This window comes from Hypanus sabinus, chromosome 1 (assembly GCF_030144855.1).
Source record: "Hypanus sabinus isolate sHypSab1 chromosome 1, sHypSab1.hap1, whole genome shotgun sequence".
Taxonomy (NCBI): Eukaryota; Metazoa; Chordata; class Chondrichthyes; order Myliobatiformes; family Dasyatidae; genus Hypanus; species Hypanus sabinus.
The window spans coordinates 73832944-73858687 of NC_082706.1; positions in this window are offsets into that span (position 1 = coordinate 73832944).

Genomic DNA, 25744 nt, shown 5'->3' on the forward strand with positions numbered 1-25744 from the left:
CCAAAAATAGCTTTAGTTGCATTGAAAAAGCCTCGAGTGTCATTGGCATCTTCTAGTTGATGGATTTCCTGAGCATTCTTCCTCCACCATCGGTTTTTCAGGTTTTGTGTGCTCTTCTGGACTGCAGCCTTGCAATCCTGATAGTGCTTCCTTTTGGTAGCGGATTGTTGGTCATTTTGTAAGGTGATGAAAGCTTTTCTCTTTTCGTCGATGTGTTGTTGGAGTAGTTTGTCGCTATCATCAAACCAATCCTGATTTTTTTCCGTCTTGAACCCAATTGTTTCTGTGCAGGAGGTGATGATAGCGTTCTTCAATTGATTCCAGTGTTCTTCTAAAGATGATGGGATTTGTTGAGGTTTTGTTGGAACTTCTGTACATGGTTGATATCTTGAAGGATGTCAACATTGAATTTTTTAATAGTGTTTTGATTTTGGTGTTTTCTTTTGGGCCGAATCTTCATTCTCATGGTGGACAAGATGAGTCGATGATCTGTCCAGCACTCATCGGTACCAGTAACAGCTCGTTATCAGTACATCTTGTTGGTCCCAAGATCGTACGATGATGTGGTCGATGAGGTGCCAGTGTTTGGAGCATGGATGCTGCCTGGAGACTTGTGCCTGTTTTTCTGGCAAAATAGGATGCTTGTAATCACCAGGTTGTGTTTAGCACATTTAGTGGGAAGGAGTGTTCCACTGGCGTTGACCTTGCCAACTCCTTCCTTGCTTATTATTCCAGTCCAGTGCCTATGATCTTTCCCGACTCTGTCATTGAAGTCTCCCAAGAGAATGATCTTGTCTTCGTTGTGAACAGAGGAAAGGACATCGTAAAGATGGGCATAGAAATACATCTTTACTTCATCTTCAGCGTCCAGAGTTGGAGCATAGGCAGTGATGATGATAACGTGTTCATTCTAGATGAGCTGGATTTGCAGAGTCATGAGACGTTCGTTGTTTCCCAGTGGTTGCTCTGTCAGCTTCTGAAGTAGGCTGTTTCAGATGGTAAAACCTACTCCATGGATCCTCGGTTGTTCAGGATCAAGTCATTTCCAGAAAAAGGTGTATTGGTCTTGCTCTTCCTTTAGTTGCCAGCTGAGTCTCACTCAGAGCGACAATGTCAAAGTTGAATTTTTGGAGTTCCCGGGCAACAAAGGCAGTTCTCCTCTCCGGTCGTTCTGAGTTTGGGTTATCCATCAGAGTTCGTATGTTCCAGGTTCCAAATTTCATAGTTTCACTTCTCGATGTTTTTCGACCGCATGATGGTGATCCCAAACAGCTTTCCAGATAGGATAGGGTGAAGCAGACTATTTTTAGGGCACCTTTTCTAGCCCCCTCCCAGTTCAGTGTGAGCAAAGTGGGCTGCTCAGATGTGAATACTGCTGCCGGACAACTTTCCTGTTTCTGTCCAAAAGTTGAGTGACTGAATCAAATATTCACCATTTTCGTGCTGGTTCTTGACTAGGAGCTTCCAGCCATCACATTGCCTGCTCCCGTCATGCTCCCCCAATCGCCAAAAGAATTGATGATATGGCCCAAAAAGTGAAGATGCCTGTGCGTGTGTTTGTTTAATGTGTACTTGATGTTGCATTCCAAAAAGCACATAACACTTCACAAATCAACCAACTGATTCCAATGGCATGGAGACCACGACGATTGGAGCTGATGGATTTGTTGCAGCTTTCATTCACTTTCACATTGTTGAACATGATTTGCCTTTAGCAAAACCATATTGTCTTTCTTTATGCATTACTAAATGATTGTTAATTTGGATCCTTCACAGCTATTGATTCTTCTCTGTGGATTGTCACCTTGTCGTGGTGGAGAAGCTTGTGTGGTCCTGAGATCCTGAGAGCGATGCCATCTGGAGCTATGCTCCTGGTAGGGTCACCCATGGCAGTAAGGTCTTTGTCCTCGACAAAGAACAATCCACCCAAGACCTCAACGGTGGAATAGGTGGACAAAGTTAAGTTGAACTAACATTATTAAGTAGCACTCTATCAAGCATCTCCTCCACTCTTCCTTGTTGACAATCAACACTGGCACAGATATTTGAATGGATACACATTGTAATTTATAATTTCAAAATGAGCATAAAAAATGTTGAGCTCATTTGGGAGGGAAGTATCACTGTCATTCATGATGTTAGGTTTCTCATTATAGGAAGTAATCAGCTGGTTGAGTGGTGTTGCAGCAACAACCTTGCACTCACCGTCAATAATACGAAAGAACTGACTGTGGACTTCAGAAAGGGTAAGATGAGGGAGCACACACCAGTGAGAGAGGGATCAGAAGTGAAAAGGATGAGCAATTTCAAGTTTTTGGGTGTCAATACCTCTGAGGATCTATCCTGGGCCCAACATATCAATGCAGCTACTAAGAAGGCATGATGGTGGCTATATTTGATTAGGAGTTTGAGGAGGTATAGTATGTCACCAAAGTTACTCTAAAATTTCTACAGATGTACGTTGGAGAGCATTCTAACTGGCTGCATCACTGTCTATTAAGGTGGGGGGAGGCATGACTGCACAGCATTGAAATAAGCTGCGGAGAGTTATAAACATAGTCAACTCCATCATGAGCACTAGCCTCCATAGTATCCGGGACCTCTTTGAGGAGTGAGTCCACGAAAAATACAGCATCCATCATTAAGGACTCCCATCAGAAAGAAGGTACAGGAGCCTGAAGGGCCACTCAATGATTCAGGAACACATTCATCCCCTCTGCCATCCAATTTCTGAATGGACATTGAACCCCTGAACACTACGTCACTACGTTTTTTTATTTTTATTTTTGCACTATGTAATTTATATACACATATAATTTTTGCTTTATTATTATGTATTGCATAATAATAATTTTCTTTATTATTATGTATTGCATTGTACTACTGCAGTAAAGACAACAAATTTCAAGACCTACAGTAGTCCAGTGATAATAATCCTGATTCTGAATACCTTTTAACATTCCTTACACACCATTTCAACAATTTCCCTCACTGACCCTTTCCCTTTCTCATCTAAAAACTTCATATTGTTGAACACAATTTGCCTTTAGCAAAACCATATTGTCTTTCTCTATCCATGCCTAAATGATTGTTAATTTTGATCCTAATTATTATTTTTAAATTTTCTTTGTTTCACTGAGATTACACTGCCTGAATTTAGTTGCCTTATTTAGCTTTAGCACCTTATTTGAACAAAGGTGTAACATTAGTATGCAAAACTATGATAGGGTAAATGCAGGCAGGCTTTTTCCTCTGAAGATGGTTGATAGTAGAAGGTCATTGGTTAAGGGTGAAATGTGAAATACTTAAGGAGAACCTGAGGTGGGGGGAATCTTCAATCAGAGGGTGGTGTGATTGTGGAACCAGCTGCCTACAGAAGAGATGGATGCAGATTCAACTTCAACATTTAAGAAATATTTGGATAAGTACATGGATGGGATGGCGGTAGTGTTGTGGCATCTGCACCAGACTTGAGGTGAGTGGTCCCAGGTTCAAATCCAGCCAGCTATTTGCACACTTTCCATCTGTGTTAGGTTGAGCATCAAGCTTGCAGCTTGGTCTTGTGAAAAAGTAACAGACAAGTGGAAGGAGTACTAAGAGGTAGAATCTCCAAGTATTTGGATAGACAGGGACTTATTAGGGAGAGTCAATATGGCTTTGTGCATGGTAGTTCATGTTTAACCAATCTATTAGAGTTTTTCGAGGAGGTTACCAGGAAAATGGATGAAGGGAAGGCAATGGATGCTGTCTACATGGACTTCAGTACGGCCTTTGACAAAGTCCCACATGGGAAGTTAGTCAGGAAGATTCATTCGCTGGGTATACATGGAGAGGTAGTAAATTAGATTAGACATTGGCTCAATGGGAGAAGTCAGAGAGTGGTAGTGGAGGATTGCTTCTCTGAGTGGAGGCCTGTGATTAATGGTGTGCCACAGGGATCAGTGCTGGGTCCATTGTTATTTGTCATCTATATCAATGATCTGGATGATAATGTGGTAAATTGAATCAGCAAATTTGCTGATGATACAAAGATTGGGGGTGTAGTGGACAGTGAAGAAGGTTTTCAAAGCTTGCAGAGGGATTTAGACCAGCTGGAAAAATGGGCTGAAAAATGGCAGATGAAGTTTAATGCAGACAAATATGAGTTACTGCACTTTGGAAGGACAAACCAAGGTAGAACATACAAGGTAAATGGTAGGACACTGAGGAGTGCATTAGAACAGAGGGATCTAGGAATACAGATACAAAATTCCCTAAAAGTGGTGTCACAGGTAGATAGGGTCATAAGGAGAACTTTTGGTACAGTGGCCTTTATAAATCAAAGTATTGAGTATAAGAGTTAGAATGTTATGCTGATGTTGTATAAGACACTGGTGAGGCCAAATTTGGAGTATAGTGTGCAGTTTTGGTCACCTAATTACAGGAAGGATATTAGTAGGGTTGAAAGAGTGCAGAGAATGTTTACAAGGATATTGCTGGGACTTGAGAAACTGAGTTACAGAGAAAGGTTGAATAGGTTAGGACTTTTTTCCCTGGAGCGTAGAAGAATGAGGGGAGATTTGATAGAGGTAGATAAAATTATGATGAGTATAGATAGAATGAATGCAAACAGGCTTTTTCTACTGAGGCTAGGGGAGAAAAAAAACAGAGGACACAGGTTAAGGGTGAAGGGGGAAATGTTTAAAGGGAATATTAATGGGAGCTTCTTTACACAGAGAGTGGTGGGAGTGTGGAATGAGCTGCCAGATGAAGTGGTAAATGCAGGCTCACTTTTAACATCTAAGAAAAACTTGGACAGGTACATGGATGAGAGGGGTATGGAAGGATATGGGCCAGGTGCAGGTCAGTGGGACTAGGCAGGAAAATGGTTCGGTACAGCCAAGAAGGGCCGAAGGGCCCGTTTCTGTGCTGTAATGTTCTGTGGTTCTATGGTTCTAAGTGCTGAAGAAAGGCAAGGTTTCTGCCTGACGAGGAACCTATGGATGGGAAGGGTATGGTGGGCTATGGTCCAGGTGCAGGTCAATGGGACGAAGCAGAATAACAGTTGGCCTGGACTACATGAGCTGAAGGGCCTTTCTTTGTGCTGTAGTGAACTATGACTCTATGACTTTATTAAAAATTTTCCAGTCCTCAGACACCATTCTTGATTCTATAGATGTGCCAATGCCTCTACAATATGCACCATTCCTTCCCACAGCAATCCAGATAGGCAAGGTAATTTAAATATCATTAGCCTTCCTGACATCTCCACTTTTCAACAGTGCCCATTATGCCACTGGAGTTTAGGGCAGCAATGCAGCCCTCTGTCCACCTCTGTCTGTCATTGGTTATCGTGTGCCCCAGCTGTGTTTCAAGGTCCTCATCTCTACCTGTACAATATGGCACCAAGTTGTCCTGGGCCTCCTGCATTTCATCCACCCTTCAGGTGTCCAGTGAAGTTCTGTCTTGATAATGGAGTTGACCTCCCTTCTCATCACGTGCCAAGTCCTTCTCCAACGCTTCCTCGTGATGACACTGAAGGAGTAGGGTGTGGTTGGAGATACTTCTTGGCCAAAAGATGCAATGGATCTTCCAGAGGCTCATGGTATGAAATAATGACAAGACTGGCAAGGTCATTCTTTGTCATCCACTGGCATTCTGACCCATACAAGGGAGTGGACAGATCACAGTTCTGGTACAGCTTCACCTTGGTGTGGACATTGTACTTGATTGATCCCCATATGTTGCTCATTGCTGTGAAGACATTTCTAGCTTTGCTGAGTCTGCACTGGATGTTGTCCTTGGTCCCACCTTCCTGCTGAATGATACTACCCAGGTAGTTGAAACTGCCGGTGCTGGGTAAGTCGACACCATATGCCTTGACGGGAGGAGGAGATCCTATATTGAGGATCATGGACTCAGTCTTTCTCTGGCTGACTCTGAATCCAAACTGTCCACCAAAGATTCACAGGCACTGAGTTTTCTCTTGCACGTGCTGGTGTGTATGTGATAGTAATGTAAGGTCATCCACAAAGTCAAGGTCTTCTAAAGTAGAGAATAGAGTCCACCTAATGCCTCTCTGCTAATTTTTCATTTACATCATTACCCAGCTAATCACCAAGTTAAATAATATCACCGACATCACACAGCCTTGCCTGCCTCCTGCTTGACTTCAAAGCTCCAGTTGCAGTCCCAACTGTGCAGGTGATTAGCTGGATGAGCTGGACAATTTGGATGGGATCCGGTATGATCTGAGAATTTGCCAGAGGCTGTCCCTGTGGATGCTATCAAAAGCCACAAAGTCTACAAAATTCACACACAGTTGTCTCTGTTGCAAACTGGTTCAGCGTTAAACAGTTCGGCATTCAAATTGTCATGGCTGGAGCCTTGCTGCTTCTTAGTAATTTAATCACAGCAACAATCTTTTCTTTCCTGGGTGGATCTGTGCTGATGTTGACCTTCTGCTGCCTCTTGTATGTTAGTTTTTTCATCTGGTGGTGGTCTATTCAATAATTCTCTGAAATAATCTGTCCATCATGCTTCTTGCTCTTTCTCTCTTGTTAAAAGCACCCCTTTCTTACCTCTCATTGCACCACTGGATCTGGCCTAGAACTTTCCGCATACCAATTTTGACATCTTGTATGTATTTCCCTGGTCACCTTGACTGGCTGCTTCTTTGGCCCACACTGTAAGGTCTTCCATGGAGACTTTTACAAGTTTCTTCACTTTCTTGTTAGCTTCAGTAAATGCAAGTTGTAGTTTCACCTTAATTTGTGTTGACTTTGCATCTAATACTTTCTTCTTAATTTTCTATCTTTCTTCTAAACTATCCATGTTTCCTGCTTTATCTATTCTTTATTCTTCTTTCCAGGTCTGCATCCTAGTCAATCTTCACTGCTCTCCTTGAAGACTGAGGCAATCTGTTTCCATATTGTATCAATCTTGTCTACTGATGCATCCTCATCAAAGTCTTGCAAGGCTGAAATCAATTCTATGGGGAAGGCAGATCTATCCCTGATGTCCTTGACTTTCTCAACATCAAAATATCTTGGTGCATGTGTTCTGGTCCCAGTGCTTCTCAGCTTGAGTTTCATTTCTGCTACAACAAGGTGGTGATCACTTCCTGTATCTGCTGCTCTCTTCACCTTTACATCCTGCAAGGATCATCTCCACAAATCATTGATCATTAAGTGGTCATTTTGGTTCTTATTGCATCCATTGGTTGAGCACCAAGTCAGTTTGTGGTTTTCACAGTGTGGAAAGAGGGTCACTCCTATGACTAGATTGTTCTTGGTGCAGAATTCCACCAGTCTTTCACCATTGTTATTCTTCATTTCACATCCATGTGTGTCCATGACTTTAATGAAGAGTGAGTTGTTATTTCCCACTTTGGCATTTCGATCTCCCGTGACGGTAATTATGTCATGGTGTGGTGTTAACTCTACCTCCAATTGCAGCTGTTCATAGAAAACTTCCTTTTCATCGAAGTCACTATCATTATTTGGAGCACAACATGGACCACAGTCATGTTCACTTGCTTCCCTTTCAGTCTGATTCTCATCAGTCTACTGTTGATTGGTTTCTGCAAGCGCTTCTCAATGCCTTTCTTCAAAACGACAGCTACACCATCATGATGCTAAGCATCTTCCCTTCCTGAGTATAGAACTGTTTCACCAGTTTAGTTTGCCAGACCCTGTCCATCTGCTTTCACTGACACCCAGTATATGTAGGCTGTAACTATGCATTACTCCTGTTATTTATACTAGTTTGCCAGTGTTGTATATGATTGTACATTCTAGAAACCAACTCTTGTCTTGGTCTTGGTGGTGTTCAGAGCTTCCTTCATCTTCCTCTTGGTTTTCACTACTGTCGGCCATCATGTCCCGGTTAGAGGCTCAGGAATACCGTTGCACCCATATATAGAAAGATTCTTCATTGATATTTCTGTAAGAGTTTTGTTTGACCAGTCAGTGTTGTTAGCTCTGAGCTGAACTTTTGAATCTGGAGGATCGGTGGACCATTCTAATCTGGCCTCTACTCTTTGACCTGCTTGGCATGGGTGACCCTACCAGGAGCCAAAGCATAAAGCCCTGACTCCAGGCAGCATAGCCTTCCTAGTCATTGAGGCATACAAGCCTCTAAACCACTACAAAATATGGCCTTCTTGGAGATTTCAACTTTTAGCCTGACATTGTCTTTTCCTGACACTGGCAGCATCTTCCTTGCTGAGATTAATGTAGTGTGCAGCATCTGTTCTTCTACATCACTATTCAGTAAGACAACTAACATGAATAGAACTTCTAACTAAGTATCCTATGTTGAAGGTGAGAAACATTTAATACTTAGCAGCATTTAATATCTCTAGCATTTTCTATTTTTATCTAGTTGCGACTGAAGCAATAATATATCTAAAATCTTACCTGGTGATACTCATTTTTCTTTATGTATGCTCTCTATATACTACACTGCTTTCACTTTAAGAATGCAACAAACCCAGAACAAATATAAATATTCATATAAATTTAGCCATCATGCCAATTAGCTATTTATATATGAGTAACTAATTATTTGCTAATTATTGCTAAATATTACCCATTTCCTTATTCTTCTCAACCATAATACTAAGCAACATATGAAGTATGTTGTTAAATGCTGATAAATCCCATGGATAACTTCTCCAACAGGTTTCACCTCTGTCAAACCTCAGGTTCTGTACTAGAGTGTTACTTTGACTATATGTAACTATGCCATTAGTTGTAGCTTCCAAACTAAACTTAAACCAATGCAACCAATTATTTGCAGCAGGAATCACATTTACCAATCAATATCAAAATATTCCCAAAGTTTCACAAATCAGTACAGACCATTGGATGTTATTCCTAACATAATTTTTAACTTTCCAATAAAATTCATGTTTTTAAAGATGTTACGTTAGTAATATAATACATTTTCCATTGAATCCAATAAGTTTAAAATGGAAGTGTGTACCAGAGCCAGAGTGTGAACCAATGAGTCGGAAGGGAACATGGGAAACAGGGCCCCAGTGAGTGAAATGAAGAGTGACAAACATCATCTGGTGAGTCACTGGATATACGGATAGCTGGGTTGTGTATTATTTAAAAAAAACCTTCTAACTTTAGTTCTTTTATTACTCCCCATACCGAATACTATCTCACTTCACCATTCCACTTAGATGCTGTGTCCTTCTTTTCCTCAGTTGACCCTTTTGAAACTTTCTCTTTGGATGATTTCCATTGTGTGAAGTTCAGTCATCCTGGATGTTTACCTGTCCTGCTGGAGCTTCCCGACACTTTACATTGGTAAGTGCAGGTCTGAGATCACTTCCTGTATGGCAGTTGCAGACTTATTAATTTTCCTGTATGCAGCTGTGCAATCCTCCTGTTGGGCACCCAGCTTACTTTAAGCATGATTAAGCCAATTCAGCAGCTCTGTGAACAGCAAACACCTCAGTCTCTGGGCATTTTCCTAGGACCCTTTCTTGTAAAGAATCAACCATTATCCAAAAACACTGTTGAAAATGGATTCAGAATACAACTAAATTCTTTATTAATAACACTTTTTCTGCAAAAAATTATGGTAAACAATCATCTTAAACAAGGAAGAGGTGAGCAAGAGTGAGGCTGAGTCAAGGGTCGAAGCGTATGTGGGCAAGGCAAAGTTGAGCAAAGGCAAAGGTGAGCGAGGTTGAGGCATTTACGAGATGGAGTCAGGGCGTACGGATTGAAGAGGATTTCCAGCATCTGCAGATTTTCTTTTGCTTGAACCTGAGGTGATTTGTGAATTGAGGAGGGGTGAAAGTTGACAGGCAGGTTGCGCCACAGAGGGGAGGGAAATGGTGGTGATGGGTGGATAATAGACTATAAGACCTAGTAGCTGAATTAGGCCATACGGTCCATTGAGTCTATATTGCCATTCTATCATGTCTGATTTATTATCCCTCTCAATCCCATTCTCCTGCTTTCTCCCCATAACCTTTGACACCCTGATTAATCAAGATCCTATCAACCTCTACCTTAAGCAAACACAAGGAAATCTGCAGATGCTGGAAATTCAAGCAACACACACAGAATGCTGGTGAAAGGAAAGGTAGTAAGTGCTTTCCTTTCAGTTAGTCCTGACGAAGGGTCTCGGCCCGAAACGTTGACAGTGCTTTTCCCTGTAGATGCTGCCTGGTCTGCTGTGTTCCACCAGCACTTTGTGTGTGTAACCTCTACCTTAAATATACCCAGTTCTTGGTCTGCAACAAATTCTATAGATTCACCACCCTCTGGTTAAAGAAATTTTTCCTCATCTCTGGACTAAATGAACATTCCTCAATTATGAAGCTGTGCTATCAGGTCGTAGACTCTCCCACTATAGGAATCATTCTCTCCACATCCATTCTATCTAGGCCTTTCAATAGGTTTCAATAAGATCTCCGCTAATATTTTTAAACTCCAGTGAGTACAGGCCCAGAGCCATCAAACGCTCCTTGTATGTTAACCCTTTCATTCTTGGGATCATTCTTGTGAACCTCCTCTGGACACTCTCCAATACCAGCACATCCTTTCTTAGATAAAGGGCCTAAGACACTCTCACTTCTTTTACTCACATATTTTTATGGCCCCATCTTCATTGTGTAAAGGTTTCAGTGCTGATCTCACTTGAATGGATTGCTTGATGTTGATAAGGTACCACTTCCTGGATCATGGATTTCGTTCCTGTTTGCACTTGGGCTTCAGTATTTGCCTTTTTCTATAAATCATCCAAGTTTTACAGTATTAGAAACTCTCCATCTAGTGCCCCTGAGGCACCACCCTGAACCCTTTGACCTATTGGCCCTTTAGGAGGGTCAATTTCCTTCTAGGTGGCCTGATCCACTATCCACCTGTCCTATACTTTCCATTCTTCCACTGTCAACGTCTCAAGGCTTAATCAACGTGATCTGTGGATTGTGGGCTCACATATGACGTGTTTCTAGTTTTTCTGGTTGCTATTTCTTGTTGCTTGTTTGGGCAATTGTGAATCGGGCAAACCACAGATAACAGACACTGAGCTGATGTTTTTTGATTTTGTGTTTTAAATTCTGTGTTTTTACTCTTATTTTTGTTGTTCCACGATTTTTTGCACATAGTAGGGGTGGGGTGAGGTGCGGGGATGATGTTTTTTTTCTTTCAATGGGCTCCATGGTTCTTTGTTTTGTGACTGTGGGAAGATGTATCTCAGAGTTGTATATTGCAGACATACTTTGATAATAAATATACTTTAAATTTGTGACTCTGGCAAACCTGACACAGTGGGACTAGACACTCGTTCTTTCACCCTGTACCCAAATACCTTCCACTCTTCAACTTTCTTTTACTCTCCATATGAGCTCTTGAGTTTTAATGGGAACAATATGAAGCCTTCAGGTTTTGTTGATCAATTCTGCCTGATTTGCTCATTGACAATTGCAGTTCTCTTCTTCTACTCAGACTGATTCTGATTATTAATACATGGGTCTTCAATCTATCTTTCTCCTGCTTCTCTTCTAGTTCCTTCTGTTTCTCTCCTTTAGAAGTTGGTTTACTGAAGCTTCCCTATCAGAGGCAATTGCTGCCAAAGCATAAGACATGGAAGCAGAATTAGGCCATTCAGCCCATTGACTCTGCAGAGCATTCCACAGATTCACTACTATCTGGCTAAAAAAATTGCTTCTTACCTCTGTTCTAAAAGGTCGCCCCTCAATTTTGAGGCTGTGCTCTCTAGTTCTGGATACCCCCACCATAGAAACATTCTCTCCACAACCACCTTATCTAGTCCTTTCAACATTCCAATATGGTCCATTGCATTCTTCTAAATTCCAGTGAGTACAGGTCCAAAGCAGCCATACGCTCATCATGTGTCAATCCCTTCATTCCTAGAATCATCCTCACAAACCTCCTCTGGACTCTCTCCAATTACAATACATCCTTTCTAGATATGGGGCCCAAAACTATTGACAATGTTCCAAGTGCGGCCTGACTAGCGTCTTTTAAAGGCTCCTTGCTTTTCTATTCTATTCTCCTTGAAACAAATTAATCCTTGTACAGATTAATTTTTTTACCCTCATTGTTTTTTCTGTTGTTGGCATGCTAATGGCCAGTCATCTGTCATAACTTCTGTCTGCTGCATGAACCTGTGTCACCTGTTCAACTGTCAGTCTATTCTCCTTCACAAAGTGCCTCACCAACTTGCCCCAGAAAGACATTTTTGCTGTTCCCTACAGTATGATTTATTTATCTGTTATCTTTACCATTGTCTGATCCTGACAGGTCCCCAGTATATATGTTTATTTATTTAAAGAAATAGCACAGAACAGGCCCTTCCAGTGAAACGACCTGCCTATTTAACACTGGCCTTATCACAAGACAATTTACAATGACCAGTTAACCTTCTAACCTGTGAGTCTTTGCACTATGAGAGAAAACCCATGCACTCATGGGGAGAACGCCTCCTTACAGAAGGTGCCGGAATTGAACTCTGAAACACCCCAAGCTGTAACAGCATTGCACTAATTGCTACATTACCATGGTGCCCTAAATTTAGTGGAGCCATTAAATTTTTAAAATATGCATGATTTATCCATCTGTTTTAAAAATCAGCAAGAAATTATTACTGATACATTACAAGAATAAATTAAATGTCAGTGTTGCATGTACAGTAATCCTTGATTACTAAAAGTCATGTACATATCTACAACAATCAGTGTGTACATAACACAACATTTCATCTCTGGAAAGTATTGCCTTAGACGTGACCATATGGGCGGTGATTGATAATTTCGTAGCCTAAGGTAGAAGGAGTCAATTTTAGAAAACTTAGAATATTTATTTTTCAACATAGTCCCCTCCTGTATTTACACACTTAGTCCAGCGGTCATGGAGCATACAGATCTTGGACCTCCAGAAAGTGTCCACAGATGGGGTAATTGATGAGTTTGTGGTTGAAGGTAGAAGGACATGAGTTATACAGCCCTCGTTACATGCACATGCAGGTTAACTCTTTGAATGATTATGCAGAAAGTTTGAAGTTAATAACTCATCTCCTTCTACTGTAGGCCACAAACTTATCAATCACCCCGATGTTATTAACTGATGAGTTAACTATAGTCCCCTATTTTTCTAAGCTCCATGTACCTATCTAAAAGCTTCTTAAAATTTGCTATTGTATCCGCCTCCACCACCGTTGGTGGCAGCCCGTTCCATGCACTCACCACTCTCGGCGTAAAAAACTTACCCCTGACATCTCCTCTGTACCTACTCCCCAGCACCTTAAACCTGTGTCCTCTTGTGGCAAACATTTCAGCCCTGGGAAAAAGCCTTTGACTATCCACACGATCAACGCCTCTCATCATCTTATATACGTCTATCAGGTCACCTCTCACCTCTGATCCAAGGAGAAAAGGCCGAGTTCACTCAACCTATTCTCATAAAACATGCTCCCCAATCCAGGCAACATCCTTGTAAATCTCCTCTGCACCCTTTCTATGGCTTCCACATCCTTCCTGTAGTGAGGTGACCAAAACTGAGCACAGTACTCCAAGTGGGGTCTGACCAGGGTCCCATATAGCTGCAACATTACCTATTGGCTCCTAAATTCAATTCCATGGTTGATAAAGGCCAATACACTGTATGCCTTCTTAACCACTGAGTCATCCTGCACAGCTGCTTTGAGTGTCCTATGGACTCGGACCCCAAGATACCTCTGATCCTCCACTCTGCCAAGAGTCTTACCATTAATACTATATTTTTCCATCATATTTGACCTACCAAAATGAACCACTTCACACTTACCTGGGTTGAACTCCATCTGCCATTTCTCAGCCCAGTTTTGCATCCTATTAATGTCCCACTGTAACCTCTAACAGCCCTCCACACTATCCACAACACCCCCAAACTTTGTGTCATCAGCAAACTTACTAACCCATCCCTTCACTTCCTCATCCAGGTCATTTATAAAAATCACGAAGAGAAAGGGTCCTAGAACAGATCCCTGAGGCACTCCATTGGTGACCAACCTCCATGCAGAATATGACCCATCTACAACTACTCTTTGCCTTCTGTGAGCAAGCCAGTTCTGGACCAATAAAGCAATGTCCCCTTAGATCCCATGCCTCTTTACTTTCTCAATAAGCCTTGCATGGGGTACCTTATCAAATGCCTTACTGAAATCCATATACACTACATCTACTGCTCTACCTTCATCAATATGTTTAGTCACATTCTCAAAATATTCAGTCAGGCTTATAAGGCACGACCTGCCCTTGACAAAGCCATGCTGACTATTCCTAATCATATTTTACCTCTCCAAATGTTCATAAATCCTTCTTCTCAGGATCTGCTCCATCAACTTACCAACCACTGAGGTAAGACTCATTAGTCTATTTCTATTCTCTTTCTTGAATAAAGTAGCAACATTCGCAATCCTCTAATCCTCTGGAACCTCTCCTGTCCCTATTGATGATGCAAATATCACCACCAGAGGCTCAGCAATCTCCTCCTTCACCTCCTACAGTAGCCTGGAGTACATCTCATCCGGTCCCGGTGACTTATCCAACTTGATGCTTTCCAAAAGCTCCAGCACTTCCTCTTTCTTAATATTTACATGCTGAAGCTTTTCAATCTACTGCAAGTTGTCACCATTATCACCAAGAGCCTTTTCCATAGTGAATATTTAAGTAAAGTATTCATTAAGTACCTCTGCTATTTCCTCTAGTTCCATACACACTTTCCCACTGTCACATTTGAAAGGTCCTATTCTTTCACATCTTATCCTCCTGCCATTCACATACTTGTAGAATGCCTTGGGGTTTTCCTTAATCCTGCCCGCCAAGACCTTCTCATGGCCCCTTCTGGCTCTTTTAATTTCCTTCTTAAGCTTCCTGTTAGCCTTATAATCTTCCAGATCTCTAACATTACCTAGCTCTCTGAACCTTTTGTAAGCTTTTCTTTTCTTCTTGACCAGATTTATTACAGCCTTTATACACCACGGTTCCTGCACCCTGCAATAACTTCCCTGCCTCATTGGAACGTACCTATGCAGAACTTCACACAAATATTCCCTGAGCATTTGCCACATTTGTTCTGTACTTTTCCTTGAGAACAGCTGTTCCCAGTATGCTTCAAGTTCCCTGCCTGATGGCCTCATAATTCCCCTTACTCCAATTAAACACTTTTCTAATGTGTGTTCCCATCTCTCTCCAATGCTATGGTAAAGAAGGTAGAATTATGATCACTATCTCCAAAATGCTCTCCCACTGAGAGATCTGACACCTGACCAGGTTCATTTCCCAATACCAAACCAAGTACAGTCTCTTCTCTTGTAGGCTTATCAACATATTGTGTCAAGAAACCTTCCTGAACACATCTAACAAACTCCTCCCCATCTAAACACCTTGCTCTAGGGAGATGTCAATCTATATTTGGGAAATTAAAATCTCCCATCACGACAACTCTGTTATTATTACACCTTTCCAGGATCTGCTTCCCTATCTGCTCTTCAATATCTCTGTTACTATTGGGCGGCCTATAAAAAACACCCAGTAAAGTTATTGACCCCCTTCCTGTTCCCAATCTCCACCCACAGAGAGTCCATAGATAATAGACAATCTCTCCATGATGTCCACCTTTTCTGCAGCCATGGCACTTTCTCTGATCAACAGTGCCATGCCCCACCTCTTTTGCCTCCCTCCCTGTCCTTTCTGAAACATCTAAAACCCGGTACTTGAAGTAACCATTCCTGTCCCTGAGCCATCCAAGTCTCTGTAATGGCCACCACATCATATCTCCAAGTACTGATCCACGCTTTTAAGCTCATTTGCTTTGTTCACAATACTCCAAGTTAAGGATATATTAGATAATGCACTTACAGATTGAAATGCTTAAGTTATTGGTCCATGCCTCTTGGTGGATACCCCATTCAGTTTCCAGATCATTTTAGAATCTATCCCTTTGAGCACCATTGCAGTATTGCATAATGTGAGAGTGAGGTTGAGTGGGGAGGAGACATGCCTTCATAAGGACCATTATAGTACAATTATAGACATCTACAATGGGTAGATTGGTGAGAATGGGGTAGAATACCTTTACCCGCATGTTGATTTGTCCTCCAGTTGTTGCATACCCAGTCCTAAGTTGTGTCCTTCAGGATGACTAGTAATGGTGACACACAGAGCTTTTATCAGTAATGGACTTGAGTGAAAAGTAAAGATCAATCACTGTTAGTGTGTATCTGTCTGTTTTGATGTTACTTAATAAATTTGTTATCACACTAACCTTGAAAACATGAGTGAGATAATGGAAGTACTTGTGACATTTCTCCCCCAGTCTTTGGGACTTTCTCCCAGTGCTGCTACATCTTTGTTTAGGCTTCTAGTATTTAGCCCTTCCCAGCATCTCTTGACCTCATTAACTTGGACCATGATGCTTATATTAGTAAATCTGGCTATGAAAACATCCTTCACACCTAGAAGTGTTCCAGAAATAGACAATAATAAGTGGACAAGTAGACAGAAGTAGACAAATGAAATAAAGTGGTTGGAGATCTATACAGGGATATAAATAGAAATTAAGGATATAAAGGGAAATCTGTACAGGAATATAAAGTGGAAGGGTAAGGTCCCTTACAGGATGTGTTAAAAGAGAGAAATAGAAAAATGGTAGAGTCTTCAGTGCAGAAGACATGAAGAAATTTACAATAATAACAGCAAATCAGGGAGGGAGGTATTTAAAACAATCCTTATCACAAGAAAAAATGTAGAAAGAGCTAAAGGTTTGTTTCATCTGGATCTGATATCCCGCATTTTGGGGTCTTAAAGGAAATGGGCACATTGGTTATAAACTCCCATGATTTTGGAGAAGTCTTAGAGGACCGGTAAATTGTAAGGGTAATGCCACTTTTCAAGAAAGGAGGAAGACAGGAAGCGGGATAGTCTGATGTCTTTCATTGGGAAAATGCTGGAATCCATTGTTCAGAAGATAATAGCTGGTCATTTAGGAAGTCATCAAACTATCAGTTCAAACATTGTTTTATAAAAGGGAAACTCTGCACAAATTCACTGAGGATGGATAAAGGTCAATGTTTATCCTTCCAGAAGGTATTTAATATAGTGCCACATGAAAGGCTCTTGCACAAAATTATTGAGCACGGGGTTTTCATGGCTTGCGGAGTGCCTGAGAGAAAACAGGGAGTTGGGATAAACAACCAACAAATTATTTGCTGGAACAATTCAGCAGGCCGTGCGGCATCTGTGGAATAAAAGAAATTGTCAATGCTTCGCGTTGTTACCCTACATCAGAACTGAGAATGGAGAAGTGAGATGGCCAGTAAAAAGGATAAAAGAATCTTTTTTAGATTGCGCTCAGTAACTACCCGGCCAGCACAAAGATCAGTGTTAGTCCTCAACAATAGTGTTCAAGTGTTCAAGAGACGATCTGTCAGGGAGGAGCCGCAGCGACCGGGTCTCTGTCACTGAAACTCAGAAGAGCAGAGGGATGAACAGCTCTGTACTGTTGATAGGAGATTCCCTAGTCAGAGGAACAGAGATGAGGTTCATGGGCACCATAGAGACACACAAATGGTATATTGCCTCTCTGGTGCCAGGATCAGAGATGCCTCAGATCGTATTTATGGCATTCTCAAGAGTAAGGGTGAGTAGCCAGAAGTCTTGGTGCATATTGGCACATATACAAGGTGAGAAGGTCCCAAAGAGAGATTTTAGGGAGCTCGGTAGAAAGCTGAGAAAAAGGACCTCAGGAGTTCAGAGTTATGGATCATTGGGCTCTCTTCTGGAGAAGGTATGATTTGTACAAGAGACAGGTTACATCTGAACCAGAGGGGGTCCAATATCCTTTACAATATCCAAAAGAAATCCCAATGATCACTAAATCTGAAACCCTGCCCCTGCACCAGTTCCTCAGCCATTCATTCACCTGTCAAATCATTCTATTCTTACCCTCACGTGTGCATAGCACAAAATCCAGGGGGACAGGAACTAGAATAATAGTTTGAAGATGAGGTAGCTGGTTTACAAACAGAGGTAATGTGTAATTAGGAGAGGCTGATGAGAGGGCAAAATTGCAGTCAACGGGATGAGCTGAAACATAAAAGGTGGACAGAATCAAAAAGGGTGAATACAGGACTGAAGGTGTTTTATTTGAATGCACAAAGTATACGGAATAAGATAGTTGAACTTGTAGCACAGTTAAAGATTGGCATTTATGATGCTGAAGGCATCACTGAATCATGGCTGAAAGAAGATTTTATCTGGGAGCTTAATGCCCAAGTATCAAAGGGACAGGCAAGAAGGCAGAGGGGGTGGTGAAAGAAGTGACACAGGGTCAGAAGGTGTTGAATTGTTGTGGTTAGAGCTAAGGAACTGCAAAAGTTAAAAAGACCTTGATGGGAGTTGCAAACCCCCAAACAGTATTAAGGATGTGGTCTACAAATTACAACAGGAGGTACAAAATGCATGCCTAAAGGGCAATGTTACAATAGGAATGTGGGACTTCAATATGCAGGTAGATTGGGAAAACCAGGTTGGTGCTGGATTATAGGAGGGGGATTTTCTAGAGTGCTTTTTAGAGCAGCTTATGGTTGAACCCACCAGGTGATCAGCTATTCTGGTTTGGGTGCTATGTAATGAATCGGAATTGATTACAGAGCTTAAGGTTAAAGAACCCTTAGGGACAAGTGATCTTAATATGATCAAACTCACCCTGAAGTTTGAGGAGAAGCTAAAGTCGGATGGATCAGTATTACATTGGAGTAAAGGGGATTAGAGACATAAGAGATGAGTTGGCCAGAACTGATTGGAAAAGAACACTGGCAGCAATGATGGCAGAACATCAACGGCTGGAATTTCTGGAAGCAACCCGGAAGGCACAGGATATATACATCCCAAAGAGGAAGAAATATTAAATGCCAGATGATACAACCGTGGCTAACAAGTCAAAGCTAACATAAAAGCCAAATAGAGGGCATATAATACAGAAAACAAAAGTGCAAAGATAAAGGATTGGGAAGTTTTTAAATAAACAACAGAAGGCAACTAAGAAAGTCATTAAGAAGGAAAAGGTGGAATATGAAAATAAGCTAGCCGATAATATTAAAGAGGATATCAAAAGTTTCTTCAGATACATAAAGTGTAAAAGAGAGGCGAGAGTGGATATCAGACCACTGGAAAACAATGCTGAAGAGGTAGTAATGGGGACAAGGGAATGGAAGAAAAATTGAATAAGTATTTTGCATCAGTCTTCACTGTGGAAACCACTAATAGATTGGTAGAAATTCCAAGTATCAGAGGTCATGAGGTGGGTGAAGTAAGGTTCTTGGGAAACTGAATGGTCTGAAGGTAGATAAGTCACCTGGACTAGATGGTGTACAAAAACAAAAGAAAATATACAGATGCTGGAAATCCGAGCAACACACACAAAATACTGGAGGAACTCAGTAGGCCAGACAGCATCTATGGAAAAAAGTGCAGTCGACGTTTCGGACCGAAACTCTTTGGCAGGGTTAAGGAAATTGAAGAGGCATTAGTAATGATCTTTCAAAAATCACTAGATCCTGGAATGGTTCCGGAAGACTGAAAAATTGCAAATGTCACTCCAAGGAAGAGAGGCAGAAGAAAGGAAATTTTAGGCCAGTTAGTTAGGAAGATGTTGCAGTTGAAGGATGAGGTCTCAGGGTACTTCGATGCACATGATAAAATAGGTCATATTCAGCATGATTTCCTCAAGGGAAAATCTTGCCTGACAGATCTGTTGGATTTCTTTGAATAAATAACAAGCAGGATAGACAAAGGAGAATTGTTTGATGTTGTGTACTTGGATTTTCAGGCCTTTGACAAGGTGCCACACATGAGGCTGTTTAAAAATCTAAAAGCCCGTGGTATTACAGGAACAATTCTAGCATGGATAAAGCAGTGCCTGACTGGCAATAGGCAAAGAGTGGTTTTTCTGGTTGACTAGCAATGTTCCATATGGGTCTGTGTTGAGATCGGTACCTTTTACATTATATATCAATGATTCGGATGATGGAATTGATGGTTTTGTTGCAATATTTGCATACAATATGAAGATAGGTGGAGGGGCAGGGAGTTTTGATGAAGTAGAGAGCCTACAGAAGGACTTAGACAGATTAGAATGGGCAAAGAAGTGACAGATGGAATAGAGTGTTGGGAAATGTATAATCATGCACTTTGGTAGAAAGAATGAAAGGGTTGGCTATTTTCTAAATGGAAAGAAAATTTTAAAAACTGAGATGCAAAGGGACTTGGGAGTCCTTGTGCAGGATTCCCGAAAGATTAATTTGCAGGTTGAGTCTGCGGTGAGGAAGGCAAATGTGATGTTTGCATTCAGAATCGTCTGCATTCAGCCGTCTGGGAAAAGGCTCCAAAGCATTCGGGCTCTTACGACCAGACTAGATGACAGTTTCTTCCCCCAAGCTATCAGACTCCTCAGTACCCGAAGCCTGGACTGACACCTTGCCCTACTGTCCTGTTTATTATTTATTGTAATGCCAGTACTGTTTTTGTGCACTTTATGCAGTCCAGTGTAGGTCTGTAGTCTAGTATAGCTTTCTCTGTGTTTTTTTTATTACATAGTTCAGTCTAGTTTTTGTACTGTGTCATGTAAACCATGGTCCTGAAAAACGTTGTCTCATTTTTACTATGCACTGTACCAGCAGTTATGGTCGAAATGACAATAAAAGTTGACTTGACGACTTGAGAATCAGAATCAGAATCAGGTTTATTATCACCGGCATGTGTCATGAAATTTGTTAACTTAGCAGCATCAGTTCAATGCACTACATAATATAGAAGAAAAAAACTTTTAAAAAATAAAAAAATAAAAAATAATAAATGAAATAATAAGTAAATCAATTACAGCAGGGGTTCCCAACCCCCAGGGGGTGTGAGATGGAATTTCAGGGGGTGCGACAAAGATGGCTTGTGTCCTTGAGTGACGAGTGTGCCTTGAGAAGTGGTAGTAATGTTTGTCCCAAGCACACTCCAGTCTCCCACTGCCCGAGTCAGCGTTGAGGATTTTCATCAGTGTTACCTGGGAAGTTACACCTCAGAGTTGAGGAGTCTCATCAATGTTAGCTAGGTTACATCTCAAGAGTTAAAACCAAACCCGCAGACAGTAGGTAAATTATTCAATTATAAAATTTTATAAAAGCCGCAATTATAAAATTTTAAAAAGCCGCATTTTGATAAAAAGCAGCTGAAGACATTCATTCGTATTTGTCTCAATGCATTAAAGAAGTTTTTGAATTTCAAAGGTTTTTTTCTTGAATTGTTGATAATTTTGAATTGTGTGATGGGAGTGTACTATCTCCAGTAATCATCAGAAATAGGTGTATAAATTCAGTAGAGAGTAGCCTAATAAGTCACGTCGCGTCCCCATAGCATTTCCACCTGACGATTTATCTTGGCATAACTGCAGATAATATTGTAATATAATATTTGAAAGTGTATTTCTCGCGATACTTTGCTATAGGCATGTTTGGTTGAGTAAAGCAGTCATCCCTGACTTAGTCAGATAGTTTTTCTTATATTACCTCATATTTTTCTCTTTACCCTTAACCCTTCATCAAGTCAACAAGAAGGAAATGGAATGATGACTATGTGTGCTTTGGTTTCACTTGCACAACAGCAAATGATGGCTTGCAAAAACCCCAGTGCATTCTTTGTAGCCTTGTGTTTTCCAACTCAAATCTGAAGCCATCCAAGCATCAAGAGCACTTCAAGAACAAGCATGGTGGAGCTGATGTTGAAGGACATGATGTTGGGTCATTGAATATCAAAAGAGCTTGTTTTGATTCACAAAGAACTCTTCCAAAATTAGGTTTCATTTCTGTTGAAAAATGCTACTTCTTGCTTCATACCAAGTGGCATATAAAGTGGCCAAATCCAAGAAGTCCCATACAATTGCAAAAGATCTCATCAAGCCATGTGCACTGGAAATGGCAACAATTATCCTGGGCAAAGTAGCAAGAAAAAAATTTGAACAGGTGCCCCTATCAAATAATGTCATTCACAACCAAATCAGTGATTTGAGTGAAGATATTTTGGACCAAGTCATCTCAGATGTCAGAGCTAGTCCTCTTAAAATCTCTATTCAGTTGGATGAGTCAACTGATGTCTCCAGTTGTAGTCAACTCATCACATTAGTGAGGTATGTCAATGATGGTGCTGTGAAGGAAAATTTCATGTTTTGTAAAACAAACACAACTGCAAAGGATGTGATGCAGCTGGTGAAAGACTTCTTTGCCAAACATGATTTAGATATCAAAGTCATTGGTTCTGTGTGCACTGACGGGGCACCTGTAATGCTTGGAAATAAATCTGGCTTTTCCGCATTGATGAAAAAGGAAATTCCAGACTTACAAGTTACCCATTGTTTTCTTCATCAGCATCCTTTGGCATCAAAAACATTGCCTCCAAATTTGAAGAAAGTCCTTGATACTTGTGTGAAGATCATCAACTGGATCGGGGGAATGCTTTGAACCATCACATCTTCAAATCATTTTGTGAGGATCTGGGAAGTGAGCATTCAGTTTTACTTTTCCACACAGAAGTCTGTTGGTTGTCGCAAGGACAAGCTTTAACCCACTTCTTTGAACTGTGGGAAGAGATCAAAGTTTTTCTGGAATGTGAATGTGATCTGGTTGGGGCAATGGAATCACAGGAATTCGCCCAAATGCTGGCTTACTTAGCTGACATTTTCACTCGTATGAATGACCTGAGTGTTTCTCTTCAAGGAAAAGGGACAAACATATTGAAGGCTTGTGAAAAGTTGAATGCCTTCAAAGAAAAGTTACGTCTCTGGTGTCGAAGGATGAAAAGAGGCAGTCTCTCAAATCTTCCTTTACTAGAAGAGATGGTTGATGATGCTGGATCCATAACTCCTACTGTGCGTGAAGAAATTGTGGCTCATTTGCAAATGCTGTCAGATTCTGCTCCTCTACCGTCAAAATGAGACCACACGCAGGTCAATGAAGCAATACCTCATCTCCCCCCCCCCAAGTAGCCTCCTGCCTGCCGGCATGAACATCCAACTCACAGACCTCTGTTGATACCCCTGCCCCCCCTTACCCCCAACCCTATCTATTATTTTAGTCTGGTTTTCTTTCCCCCCCCCCTCACTATAATCTCCCCCCAGCCCTACCTTTCTTTCTCTTTTATTTCCCATAATTTTCCACCTTCCCCCTAGCCCATTTCCCTCCAGCCTATCACTTCCCAGTTCTCTACTTCATCCCTCCCCCCACTTCTTATCCCCCCTCGACCATCCCATGTTACTTCACTCCTGATGAAGGGTTTCGGCCCGAAACATCGTCACTACCTCCTCCCACAGATGCTGTCTGGCCTGCTGAGTTCTGCCAGCATTTTGTGTTTTTATTTATTTCCACCATCTGCAGATTCACTCGTGTGCCCTTGAATTCACAACTTTATAGGTACATGGTTTGTCTTCTTCAATATATTATTAAACAACTGGCACACAACTTAGAATCACAATTCTCATAAATGCATATGTACTATTTTCCTGATGGCTACTTCTAAGTGTTGTTTAGTAAGGTATTGCTCTGCCACTCTGGAAATTAATTCAAGTGAGGCTCAAGCTCCTAAATTATACCTGATCACCACAACACTCTGCTGTACCACTTTCCCGCTCTCTCACCATACACCTTGAATTCCTTGTGGTTTTTGTTGACTCCAGTTCCCCATCTTGCTGGTGTGCAGTTTCCAAGATTCCTGTCGAAGGGAAGAAATTGTTCCTCATCTCTGACTGAAGCAGGTGACACCTTATTCTGAGAACATGCCCTCTAGTTCTAGACACCTCTATTGGGAGATACATCTTTTCAGCATCCATTTTGTCAATCCCACTCAGACTCTTGTGTTTCAATAAGATAATCCCCACTTCATCTATAGTCAAGATAAGGCCAAAATATGTTTATTATGGAAGTATCTACACTATATATAACCTTGAGATTCATCTCTTTACAGACAACCACAAATCAAAGCAACCCAACAGAAGGCCATCAAGCACCCAATGTGCATGAGAAAAAACAAACAACAAAAGCAAGCAAACAACTGAAGCTCACAAAAGTGAGTCCACAGCCACAAAGCCAAGCAGCACTGCAGCCACTCCAGGTCACTGCCTCAGTTCAACACGGAGAGGAGACAAATGAGAACTGACAAAAGCTGTTCAACCCCCTTCATGCCAAGAACCAAATTAGCGAATATCCTCTACACCATCTTCAGTGTAAGCCCATCTGTCCTTAATTATGGAGACCAAGATAATGCAACATCCAAACATGGATCCTGTAAAATTCCTTCAAAATGTCCTATTTTGACATTCCTTATTCCCTGAAAAAAAAATTTCATTAGCCGAATCTACATGCCAGATTTTTTATTTGTACTTCATTCACTTCTCCTTTCAATTTCATTGTATTTGGTAACATGGACACCCCACATGTTCCAGTGTTTACTCCATTTCATGCCTGCTCTTTCTTTGTCTTCTTTCAGAACCTTGTTTTCTTCTTACTTTCTAATTCACCTATCCTTGTCTCAACATCAAATCCGGCTATAAGGCCATAAGATAAAGGAGCAGAATTAGGCCATTTGGCCCATCGAGTCTGCTCTGTCATGGCTGATCAGATGTTCCTCTGAGCTCCAATCTCCCGCCTTCTCCCTCTTTTCCCTTCATGCCCTGACCAGTCAAAAATCTATCAACTTCTGCCCTAAATATACATAAAAACTTGGCCTCCACTGCTGCCTGTGGCAAATAATTCCACAGATTCAGCACCATCTGGCAAAAGAAATTCCTCTCCATTATAAAATGACACCCCCCCCCCCCCATTCAGAGGCTGTGTCCTCTGGTCTTAGAATCTCCCACCAAAGGAAACATCCTCTTCGCATCCACTCTATCAAGGCCTTTCACCATTCAATAGGTTTCAATTAGGTGCCCCCTCACCCCATTCTTCTGAATTCCAGTGAATACAGGCCCAGAGACATCAAAAGCTCTTCATCTGAAAAGCCATTTAATCCTGGAATAATTTTTGTGAACTTCCTTTGAATCCTCTCCAGTTTCAGGACATCCTTTCTAAGATAAGGGGCCCAATACTCCAAGTGCTTTATAAAGTCTCAAAATTATATCCTTGCTTTTGTATTCTAGTCCTCTTGAAATGAATGAAGTGATAACATCTCCTCCTTGCGGACAATTAACACTAGTGTACCTCAGGGGTGTGTGTTTAGCCCACTGCTATACTCTCTTTATACCAATGACTGTGTGGCTAGGCATAATTCAAATACCATCTGTAAGTTTGCTGATTATACAACCATTGTTGGTAGAATCTCAGGTGGTGTCAAGAGGGTGTACAGGAGTGAGATATGCCAACTAGTGGAGTGATGTTACAGCAACAACCTTGCACTCAACATCAGTAAGACGAAAGAGCTGACTGTGGACTTCAGGAATGGTAAGATGAAGGAACACATAGCAATCCTCAAAGAGAGATCAGAAGTGGGGAGAGAGTGAGTGTTCCTGGGTGTCACGATCTCTGCAGTTATAAAGAAGGCAAGACAGTGACTAACTTCATTAAGAGTTTGAAGAGATTTGGTATGTCAACAAATACACCCAAAAACCTCTATGGATGTACCATGAAAAGCATTCTAACAGGCTGCATCACTGACTGATATGGGGGGGAGGGCCTACTGCACAGGACTGAAAGAAGCTGCAGA